The sequence below is a fragment of the Ictidomys tridecemlineatus genome, chromosome 7 (genome assembly GCF_052094955.1).
Source record: "Ictidomys tridecemlineatus isolate mIctTri1 chromosome 7, mIctTri1.hap1, whole genome shotgun sequence".
NCBI classification, from domain to species: Eukaryota; Metazoa; Chordata; class Mammalia; order Rodentia; family Sciuridae; genus Ictidomys; species Ictidomys tridecemlineatus.
Genome location: NC_135483.1, coordinates 126,543,589 through 126,554,183, shown reverse-complemented (window position 1 = coordinate 126,554,183; position 10,595 = coordinate 126,543,589). Strand labels below are relative to the sequence as shown.

The 10,595-nt window shown below is 36.1% G+C and overlaps 1 pseudogene; it reads left to right on the top strand.

Annotated features, from left to right (window-relative positions):
- The first annotated feature begins 8,952 nt into the window (after window positions 1–8,952).
- LOC101966938 (U6 snRNA-associated Sm-like protein LSm6 pseudogene) lies at window positions 8,953–9,221 on the top strand (annotated as a pseudogene).
- Window positions 9,222–10,595: the final 1,374 nt, after the last annotated feature.

Below are 10,595 nucleotides of genomic sequence, written 5' to 3'. Positions count from 1 at the left end.
TATTCTATTATTTCTAGCCAAAGATGTTCATTCATTCCAGTTTTAAGCACTATTTTTTTTTTAAGTTTAAGTTCCAAAATTTCTAAATCCTGGAGTTTTGAGTGATATCGAAGTCCTTATGATCTTTGCTTGACTAAATAGATTCAGAATTATAATCTGTTTTATAAATAATTTTTCTGTAATTTCTTCTCTCTCCATCATCTCAAGCAGAATATTTTTTTCAGCATATTTTGTTTTTCAGCAAGTCATACAGGATGCCAATCCAGGTAGCCTACTGAACTTTTATAATTACTTTCTCAATAATCTCATATCAAAATCTATATACTTCTGGAGCATTTTATATGTTGAATTAAGACACTAGTACAGGGCTTGTGTTGAGTTTTAGATAAGGCATTACATTTCAGTTTATCATAAATTGTTTTCACATTTTCCAAGTAGTTTAGTCTTGACTGACTTTCTGAGCAGATGTCTAGGCGTTGTAGTTAAGGGGCAGCCCAAAGGTCCTCTGGACCTACTACAACTTCTCTCATCGAAATCCCTTGAAACAAGTACTGTAATCCCCTCAAGTGAGCTGCCTTGTCATAACTCATCATTCCTAGAAAGCCCTGTGAGGAGGAGGATGACATATAGGTCATTACCAGAACCATTAACATTTGAAGCCAGCAAAGGTATGGGGGCTAGAGAGAGAAGGGTGAAGAATTGGATTTCAAGTCCTGTGCTGTGCAGAGGAAAATCCTGTTTAATTGCAGAAAAAGAAATAACTTTGCAGTTTGTCTTCTTTATCATTTTGTCTAGACTAGACTCCAAGATGAGATATCAAAAATACATTGTCTGGAGTTACCAAGGTATTGTACAATATTTACTACATAGGGTTTTGGAAAATGGCCCAATGGTTGCTTGTTTATCCATTCATTCTTTCATGTAATACTAGATGATGTTTTTCAAGTTTTACTGTGTGCTACCTTTTTTTTTCCTCCTCCTTCCCCCATTCTCCTTCCTTTACTAATCTTCCTTTGGCTCATGTATTTATTCATTTATTTTGGATGTGAACTTTCTCTATATATATAGAGGTAAAATTTCCTGTGATATTTTCTATTTGTATATAACATGATTTCATTAAATTAATTACATATTTCCTCCTCTTTCCCATCCCTCCTCCTTTCTCACTCTCCGTCTCCTTCTACTCCACTGATCTTCCTTATATCTTTGTGATTGCTGATTCTCCCATCTGCCTTCTTTACTTTATTCTTTTCTAGGTTCCACAGGTGACAGAAAACATCTGATCCTTGATTTTTCTGAGTCTGGCTTATTTTACTTAGCATGATGTTCTCCATGTCTATCTGTTTACAATGTCATCATTTCATTCTTCTTTATGGCTGAGTAAAACTCCATTGGTTTACACAGTGCATTTTCTTGATTCATTCATCTATTGAAGAAATCTGGTCTGATTCCAAATTTGGCTATTATGAATTGTGTTTCTAGAAACATTGAAGTGGCTATATTGTTCTAGTATGCTGATTTTATTTCTTTTGGATTAATATTGAGGAGTGGTAGTTAGGGATAACAGTTGTCATATGTTGGTTCCATTCCTAGTTTTCTGAGGAATCTCTGTACTCCTTTCCCTAGTGGTTGTACTACTTTGCATACAACTAATAATATTTAAGTGTACCTTTTTCCTTACATCTTCACCAGCATTTATTATTATTATTATTTTGCTCTTGATAATTGCCATTCTGCCTGGAGTGAGAGGAAATATTAGTGTTGTTTGGATTTGTTTTTCACTGATTCTAGAAATGTTGAACAAATTTTTTTTAATAATTGTTGGCCATTTATGTTTCTTCTGAGAAATGTCTATTTAGTTCTCTTACCCAATTATTGATTTACTTACTATTTTATTTTATTTTATTAGTTTTTTTAGATGGACACAATACCTTCATTATGTTTATTTTTATATGGTGCTGAAGATTGAACTCAGTGCCTCACACATGCTAGGCAAGCACTCACTCTACCACTGAGCTACAACCAGAGCCCCTGGGTATTTGCCATTTTTTGTATGTGTGTGTGTTTTTAATTCATTGTGTATTTTGATATTAATCTGTTTGAGGAACAGCTGTCAAAGTTTTTCTCTCATTCTGTAGGCTCTCTCTTTACACTCTTGTTTCCTTTATTGTGCAGAAGATTTTTAATTTGACACCATCCCACTTATTGATTCTTGGTTTTATTTCTTGAGTTTTAGGAGTGTTGTTAAAGAAGTCAGTGTTTGCACCAATACGATGGAGCATTGACTCTCCATTTTCTTTTAGCAGTTGTAAAGTTTATAGTCTAATTCCTAAGGCTTTCCATCTATTTTGATTGACTTTTGTGGACACAAACATATTAAACTGTTAAGGTCACACATTTGTGCAGGTAAATGATAAGTAGAGGGGTTTAGGGAGACTTAAAGCATAGCACACAAGTAACATACACACATGAGCAAAACTATGATATGTGAAAACAGTCCAAATGGATGATATGGCAGAGTGGTGGGGTCAGAGGAAAGAAGTAAAGGATTATATTGTATCAGGTGGTTATAGAAGGATCTGGGAGTAGGTAACATTTAAGAGATGACCTATAGAATAAGTAACAAAGATCTATGCAAAGACTTACAACTGAGAATTCCCTAAAGTAGAGAGAAGCAAGCTTCTTTATTTGGAATCTATGAGAGGAAGAATAAATAGTTGTCTTATTTAGTTTTGTTCATTTTTTTGCTTTTGCTCTGGAATCAGCAAATCTTAGCTATGAATGTGGATAAGTCAGAGTTCTCCAGACAACCACAACCAATAGGATATGTATGAGAATGTTAATTATGGGAATTGGCTCACATGAATATGAAGGTTGAGAAACCCCATAATCTGCCTTCCACAAATTGGAGAACCAGGAAAACCAGTGGTGTGATCCGGTTTGAGTTTGCAGCTCTAGGAACCATGGAAACCAGTGGTGTAAGTCCCCCAGTCCAAGGTCGAAGACCGCCAAAGTAGGAGCTCTGAAATCTGAGGGCAAAAGAAGATGAATATCACAGGAGCGAGAAGGAGAGGGAGAAGGTGAGAGAGGGGAATGGGGAGGAGTGTGGGTGAAAGATAGAATTCACCTTTCCTCTACCTTTTTGCTGTTGTTGTTGTTGTTGTTGTTGTTATTGTTCTACATGGGCCCTCAATGGATTGAATGATGCCCAGTTACATTGGTAAGGGCCCACTGATTCAAATGCAAGTATCTCCTGGAAACACTTTCACAGACATACCTAGAAATAATGCCTTACCAACTGTCTGAACATTGCTTAGCCCAGTCATATTGACACATATAATTAAACATCACAGAGTGTCTTTTCTTATTTTGACTTTACATGGATTTTTACTCTCTTGCATTTCCTATGCAAATAATTTTCTTATTGGAGCACACATTACAGTATTATAGCATTTAACTGAGGAGCAGCTTACTTCTCTACTCAGTCTTTATCAAAGTTGAAATCTGGACTTGATTAAAAAAGAACATGTTTCTTTAATACACAGGTTCACTCAAATGCTAATTAGATGCCTACATATATACAAGTTGCAAATGTGATTTTATTATGTTAAGGAGACCAGCATATTATAAATGAAGTTTTGTTGAAAAATAAAATGACTTTTGAACTTTCAAAAGTTTTCCTTACATAGCAGGGGTAAAACTTAGTGTCTTAATATAAACTATAATATATGGCCATTATAAATCATGATTTAAGTGATATTCTTATCCAAGTATCAGAGGAGCAGCTCTTTTATTTTGGAGGGACAGAAAAAATGTTAAGTTACTAGGGGGAGAAAAGATATTACCCAAGTAGCTAAAAACCTGGCTGCAATCACTCTCTTTGGCTTTGGCATTGTAAGGTGGTTATAGAAGGTGAAGTGTTGAAAACTGTGTGTTTTAGATATAGAAGCCCCAAACTGTGCAGTTTCTGCCTCCTTTCTTCTTAGGAACTCTAGGAAGAAGACTGTCTGGATTGGTTACTGTGTACCTGTGAGCACGAGGCAACTCACAGGCACGTGAGTCAAATTATATTCCATCTCATTTTCGCCCCTGATGTTGTGGCCAGCTCAACTACAGGTCTGAATATGGCATTGTTGACTCCCAGCTCCTCGTAGAAGAGAAGTGGCTGCATGGGATGTTTGGGCAAAGGGAGGTGTGAGGTAAATGTCATGAGTTTCCCTCTTTCCATATAAGTTGAAAGGGATTTGAAAAATTTCCATGTGTCTTTAGTTGGGGAATCCAGAAGGAACATGTTAATTCGGGATTAAGTGGGAATTTTAGCCAAACCACAGGAGATGTATAACTCCAATGAGAAAATAACAGAGGTCCTGAACAGCAGGTGGGCAGACAAGTTTTCTGTGAGAAATCACATTTCCTTTTCTCCTGGGAGAGAATAGACTGTGAGTAAATTCAGAGCCTATTAGTCCCAAAGCCAGGACAGAGGCTGCCTGCTTTTCCAATGTTAGTGGGATTAGACACCAAAAAAGAAGAAGAGCACAGGAACCAAAGCCTGCTTGCTCAAAGATGTGAGGTGCGACCAGCTTCTCCTCACACCTAGCTGACATGTTGGAAAGAAACAAGAATGTTTTGAAAGGGAGTTGAACTTTGAATTGTCTGTACATTTGCCAGAAATAGATGATTACAATGACAGGAGACAGAGTTACTATTATACGGTAAGATTGGGAGGGCTAACAAAGAAGAATGAAATTATGGTATTTGCCTGAAATGGATGGACCTGGAGACTATTACACGAAGTGAAATAAGCCAATCCCCCCAAACCAAAGGTGAAATGTTCCTCTGATATACAGATGTAACACACAGTCGCAGGGGTGAGGTTGGGGGAGGGTTCACCAGATTGGACAGGGCAGAGTGGGGGTAAGGGAGGGGAATGGGAAAGACAGTAGAATGAACCAGACATAACTTTTTATGTTCATATATGAATATATGACCAGTGTAATTCCATATCATGTACCACCACAAAAAAGGGAAGTTATATTCCATGTTTGTATAATATGTCAAAATACATTCTACTGTCATGTGTAACTAAAAAGAACAAATAAAAAATTTTAAAAAAGAATAATAATAATAAAAAACATTGGGAGGGCAATTAATTTTTCCCCTGTATCTCCCTCATAATAAAATTAATGTCTTTTTCTCTTTAAAGAAAGGTACTCCTCCCATTCCCTGTCCTCCATCAATTATGAGTCCATAATTTTGAAAGAATAGGAGCGTAGGTGTATGTGTGTGTTTTCCACCTCCATATATCCATATATACATATGGGCCTAAATGTTGGGTGTGTGGGAGACTCCCGGAGGAAGTTAAGTTTCCATCTCGAAAGAACATCTCGAAATCCCTCACCCCTCCCCCTCTTCTCCAAAGGGCGCCAAGCGGAAGAGCGCCAAATTCAAAGGTTTTCTCTACCAATCCCTGAAGGACACAGTGTCCGCTAGCTGTTCCTGAGTCTCCCTGCCAATCAGCACCCGCAACATCACCTACACGACCCTTCTTAAGCCCAAGCTTGCAAGTTCATGCTCTCTGCCCTCTTCCTCTTCTCTCTCTGCCCTCTGCCCTCTTCCTCTCTTCCCTCTTCCTCTTCTTTCTCTCCTCTCTCTCCTCTATTTCTCTTTTTTTCTCTCTTCTCTCTGTACTCCTTCTCTCCTCCTTTCCTCTGCCTCTCCTTTTCTTCCCCTTTGGGCAGACTCCCAATAAATCTCTTGGTTGAATCTCTGTCTCAGGTGAGTCACTCACCTTTCACTAAATATAAAGCAAAATTTACATAAAGTAATTTTTGAGTTCAGAAGGGAATAAGTTTCTTTATACCTAGAAGTAACCTAGTTTTATTGAACTTATGTGCCACTTTTTGTTTTCTTAATTCTGAAAGAAGATTGCCCACTATGAAAATTTAGTAATTTGTGTAGCTGGAACTCTTTATATTTTATTGATCAACTTTCAAGATTCATCTGGATTTGCCTACATAGTGCTTTTAGTAATTAAAGAGGGATTAGTTTTATTACTCTGAGTGGGAGTCCATTTTGTTTCCAAATGTATTATATTTCTCCATTGTGTACAGAAATCGGAAGTCTAGATGGTTTTTCATTGACTAAGTAAGCTAGTTACCTAGTTCTAACAAAATTGCCCTGGGGTTTTCCTCAGAAAATGGGGGTAAATGAGATCTTTTATAAGTATTTACATTAAACTCAAATTTGGAGCAATAATTTAAAAAGGCATTTCCATCTGGTAAGGTTTTGGTTTCATCTTCTGTTTCTTACTTATTCCAGAAAAACTTCCTCCAACAATTGTGCTCCTGAGGTTAGCCACATGGGCTATTTAAAATATTTATCAACTTCTATATCTTGTCCTCAATGCATCTGGGCCAAAATAGACTGTGACCAAATAATATGACTCATCTGACCTATGCCACTAGATTGTCAGCGCTGGTTTGGCTAAAATACTGGAGCTTGATTTATCATTCATTATGGCAGACACTATTAGTAATAAAAGTTGTTATTATTATCAAAGTGGGATTTTTCTGGTTTTCTGATATCTTAACCTATTTTCCTAGGAAAGAGGTCCTAGGTCATTCACAACTAGAAAGAGTTATTTTGATTCTTTCTTCTTTGCTTAGTTTAGGAAGGGAGAAAAGAGAAGATATTTTGGTAGCATAATAGCTGAAGAGGTATGCAATGAAGATAATCCATCTTCCTAGTGAAGGGTTTGGTTTGTGTTATAAACTATTTTCACGGAGACTGAATGGAAATGGATATTTTCCCTTCATCTTTCTCACCAGATTCGGGAAGTCTTCTGCCTTCCCTAATTTTACCAAAAGAGGAACTACATGGCAGAAGCATAGTAGAGGATGACTTGGCATCCTTGTGGAACACAGAATAAAGTGTGCAGAGATTTAGGAGAACAAGGGGAGTAGAGGGAAGTGCTCTTAATGTCCATAGGAAATGGATTCATTGTCACAGATGCTAAGTGCTGGCAGAAATGACCACATAGAATAACCCCCATGTATTACAAAATATATGTGGTTACTCTATGTGCTTGATTGTCCAATAGCAGTGTTTGCTATAGTGGATGGTGTATTTTTATTCTCAAATTTTGCTTTCATTCATTAGTTTCTGGCACAGTATTTGACACATTTTCAGCAAATGAAGAAACTGCAGTGAGTGAAATTCCAAAATTATATATTTTCTCTTTATGACTAATCAGATTTTGATTATTGTCAGCCAGTTGATCCCTTAGGAGACTTTAAGATACAGAATGATCAAGATGTGATTTAATGAAAATTGCTTGAAAAGTAAATCCCACACATTGTATAAGTTTTTTTTCAATTTATAAAGAAAAAGGAACTTGAAAAAAAAATAAATTGTCTTAGCTCATCACAGAACAAAAACCAAACAGATTATTTTTTTATGGGACATTGCTATAGAACTATAGTGAAATTTATTAAGTTATTTTTTTGCCAGAGATAAAAATGATGTATAAACAAGGAAACAAATAATATATTAATTAAATACCATCTCAGCTACTTTTGCTTTGTAAAATTATTTAGCCAAGTAATTAATATATTTCACAAATGGTGTGCCTCTACTATGTACAAGTCACTATTTATCAGGCTAGCAATAGAATACTGAAAAAAATTCTTTCTTGATTTGGTGGAGCTTATATTCTTGTAGAAGATGCAATTACTTACTTACAAAACATAGCATCTTTACTCCTACTTATAGTATTTACAATAAAAATAACTAAAAAGGAACTATAGAACTAAAATTAAAGAGTTAAAACTGTTAAAATGTTGGAAACCATAGGAGTAAATCTTTATAACCTTGGATTCGACAATGGACATCAAAAGTACAAATTAAAAGAGTAGAATAGATACATTGGATTTCACCAAAATTTAAAAAATTCCATGCATCAAGGAACATTATCAAGAAAGTGAAAAGTCAAACTAAAGGATGGAATAAAATATTTGAAAATTATGTATCTGATAAGGGTCTAGTGTTTGGAATATATAAGAATTCTTACAACTCGACCATAAGACTGACAAACAACTCAATTTGGGCAATGTGTTTGTATAGACAATTCTTCAAAGATAGACATAGCCAACAAGCACATGAAAAACATTAGACATTGAGGAAACCAAATAAAGCATCACAAGTTACCACCTTATACCTACCAGGATACTTGAATGGCTACAATAGAAAAAAAAAAGGAAAAATAATAAATGTTGACATGGTTGTGGAAAAAAAATGTACACTTTTGTTTTTTGTTGGTGGTGGTATTGTAAAATTGTTTGGGCACTGTGGAAATCAGTTTGGCAATTCCCTAAAAAATTAAACAGAGAATTACCATATGATCCAGAAATTCCTTTCTGAGGTGCATACTCCCCCCAAATTAAAAACAGGTGTTCAAATAAAAACTTGTGTATGAATGTTAACAGCAGCACTATTTATGACAGCCAAAATGTAGAAATAACCCAAACGTTCATCAGTGGGTAAATTGATAGAGAAAATGTATTATTCTACCAGTAATAGGGAACAAATTTCTAATACCTGCTACAATAGGTATGAACCTTGAAAAAAAATGCAAAGTAAAAGAAGCCAGGCACAAAAGACCACATATTTATTATTCAATTTATATGCAATAACCAGAATAGACTATAGAAAATGTAAGAGAATTTGATAATGGATTATCTCTACTGTGTTAGAGAAAGAAGAATGAAGGACTGTTTGTCCACAGAGGCTAGGCTCCTGGGGCACCAGGAGAGAGAGAGAGAGATCTGCATCTCTACAGAGACTTGGGGAACCTGGACCCATGAGAGATGGAATGGTGTTATTCAAGTCACATGACTATTTAGGTCTCAGAGCTGGAGTTAAAATTCAGATTTCCTGCCTCTCAAAATTGTTCAAATGGGCCTGCAGAAGCAAACACCAATTGACTTCTCAAAGCAAATGGATGGTCAGTTGTGGTAAAATTAAATTCTGGAGTAGTTTATTAAGAAGTCTTGGCTTGCCTGGATGGCTACATGAATATAGCTCTGAAACAGGCATAAAAATATATAATTGGACAACTGATAAATAAATATGGGGATGTATTTGTCCAAGGAAATGATGTATTGTACTTAAGTAGACAGAAGAAAAAAGATGTGAAGATACCAAGCAAACAATTGTTTTTATAGTTGGATGAGTTTTTAATGAACTTTTTTTCCATGATATAAGTTGTCTTGTTTTCATCATAGTTGGTGATTTTTCATTGACATGTGAATAAAACAGATATATAAGATTGTGGATTGAATTCCAAAGAGTTTTTATATTGAAGTTTCAATCATTTTCTTTTACCTCTGTGTCAGTATATAGAGCACTAAAAATAATAAAAAGACAAAAGTTAAAAAAAAAAAAAGAATAAAGAAGACTGAAGAATAACTTTTTTTTTTCCCCCTGAGCAACTGGAAGAATGAAGCTTCTGTTTGGTGAGACGAGGATGATAGCAAGAGATGTGGGTTTAGGGGAATATCTAGAAATCAGTTTTAGAGATGTTGAATTTGAAAAACCTTGATGATGAAGGGGAGAGTAGGTGGCCAGATATACTGGTCTGGTATTTGGGGGAGTCAGGTGGACTTATCAAGAGAAAGATAACATTATATCTTAAGACTCAAATGAAATCTCCAGAAATGAGAAGAGTTACAAAAACCTAACTGAATGTTTCAATCTCGGAGATTGGTGAGACGCACAACACTGTACCTTGGTTTTGGCCAAATCTCTGACTTTACATAATATGTGACTAATTCCCTGCCAACCCTTTTGTTCAATTCAGTTCTCTACTTTTTGTATTCTAATGGTGTCAGCAGCATTCTCCCAGTGAAAAAGATTGGAAACTTCAGAAACATATCTGATTCCATCTTTCTTGATCCTGACAATATGATATTTCAGATTCCCATAAGTCTTACCTCAACCATTGCAAGGGGTTTCCATAGAATACCTGTTTCCTCTGAACCAGTTCTGTGCACTGGTAAGTTTAATCTTCTTATAGTAAATATAGGTAATGTTATTCCCCTCTTAAACTTTTTGGTGACTCCTTTTGCTATAAAACGAACATTTGAAGACCTTTCCAGTGCCGCTCCCTCTTTATTTACAATCTCATAATCAGCTACTGCTGCCACACTCCTGCAAACACTGGACTCCTCTGTTCCACGTTTCTTTACCGACATTCCACATCCTTCCCTAATCTTTGTTTAAATTTTAGTTATCTGTCATAAGCCATTTCACACGTGGCACTCAAATGTGGAATGTTTTAGTCCATAATTTTTTTTTTCCTGCTATGACTAAAAGACCAAGTAGCAAAATTGTGGAGGAAGAAAAGTTTATTTGAGGGCTCATGGTTTTAGGTCTCAGTCCATGGACAGGAGGCTCAGTTCCTCGGGGCTCATGATGAGGCTGAATATCATGGTAGACGACATGCGGTGTAGGGTAGTAGCACATGTGAGGATCACAAAGTAGAGAGACTCCACAAAGCCATGCCCCCAATATCTACCTCCTCCAGCCACACTCTACCC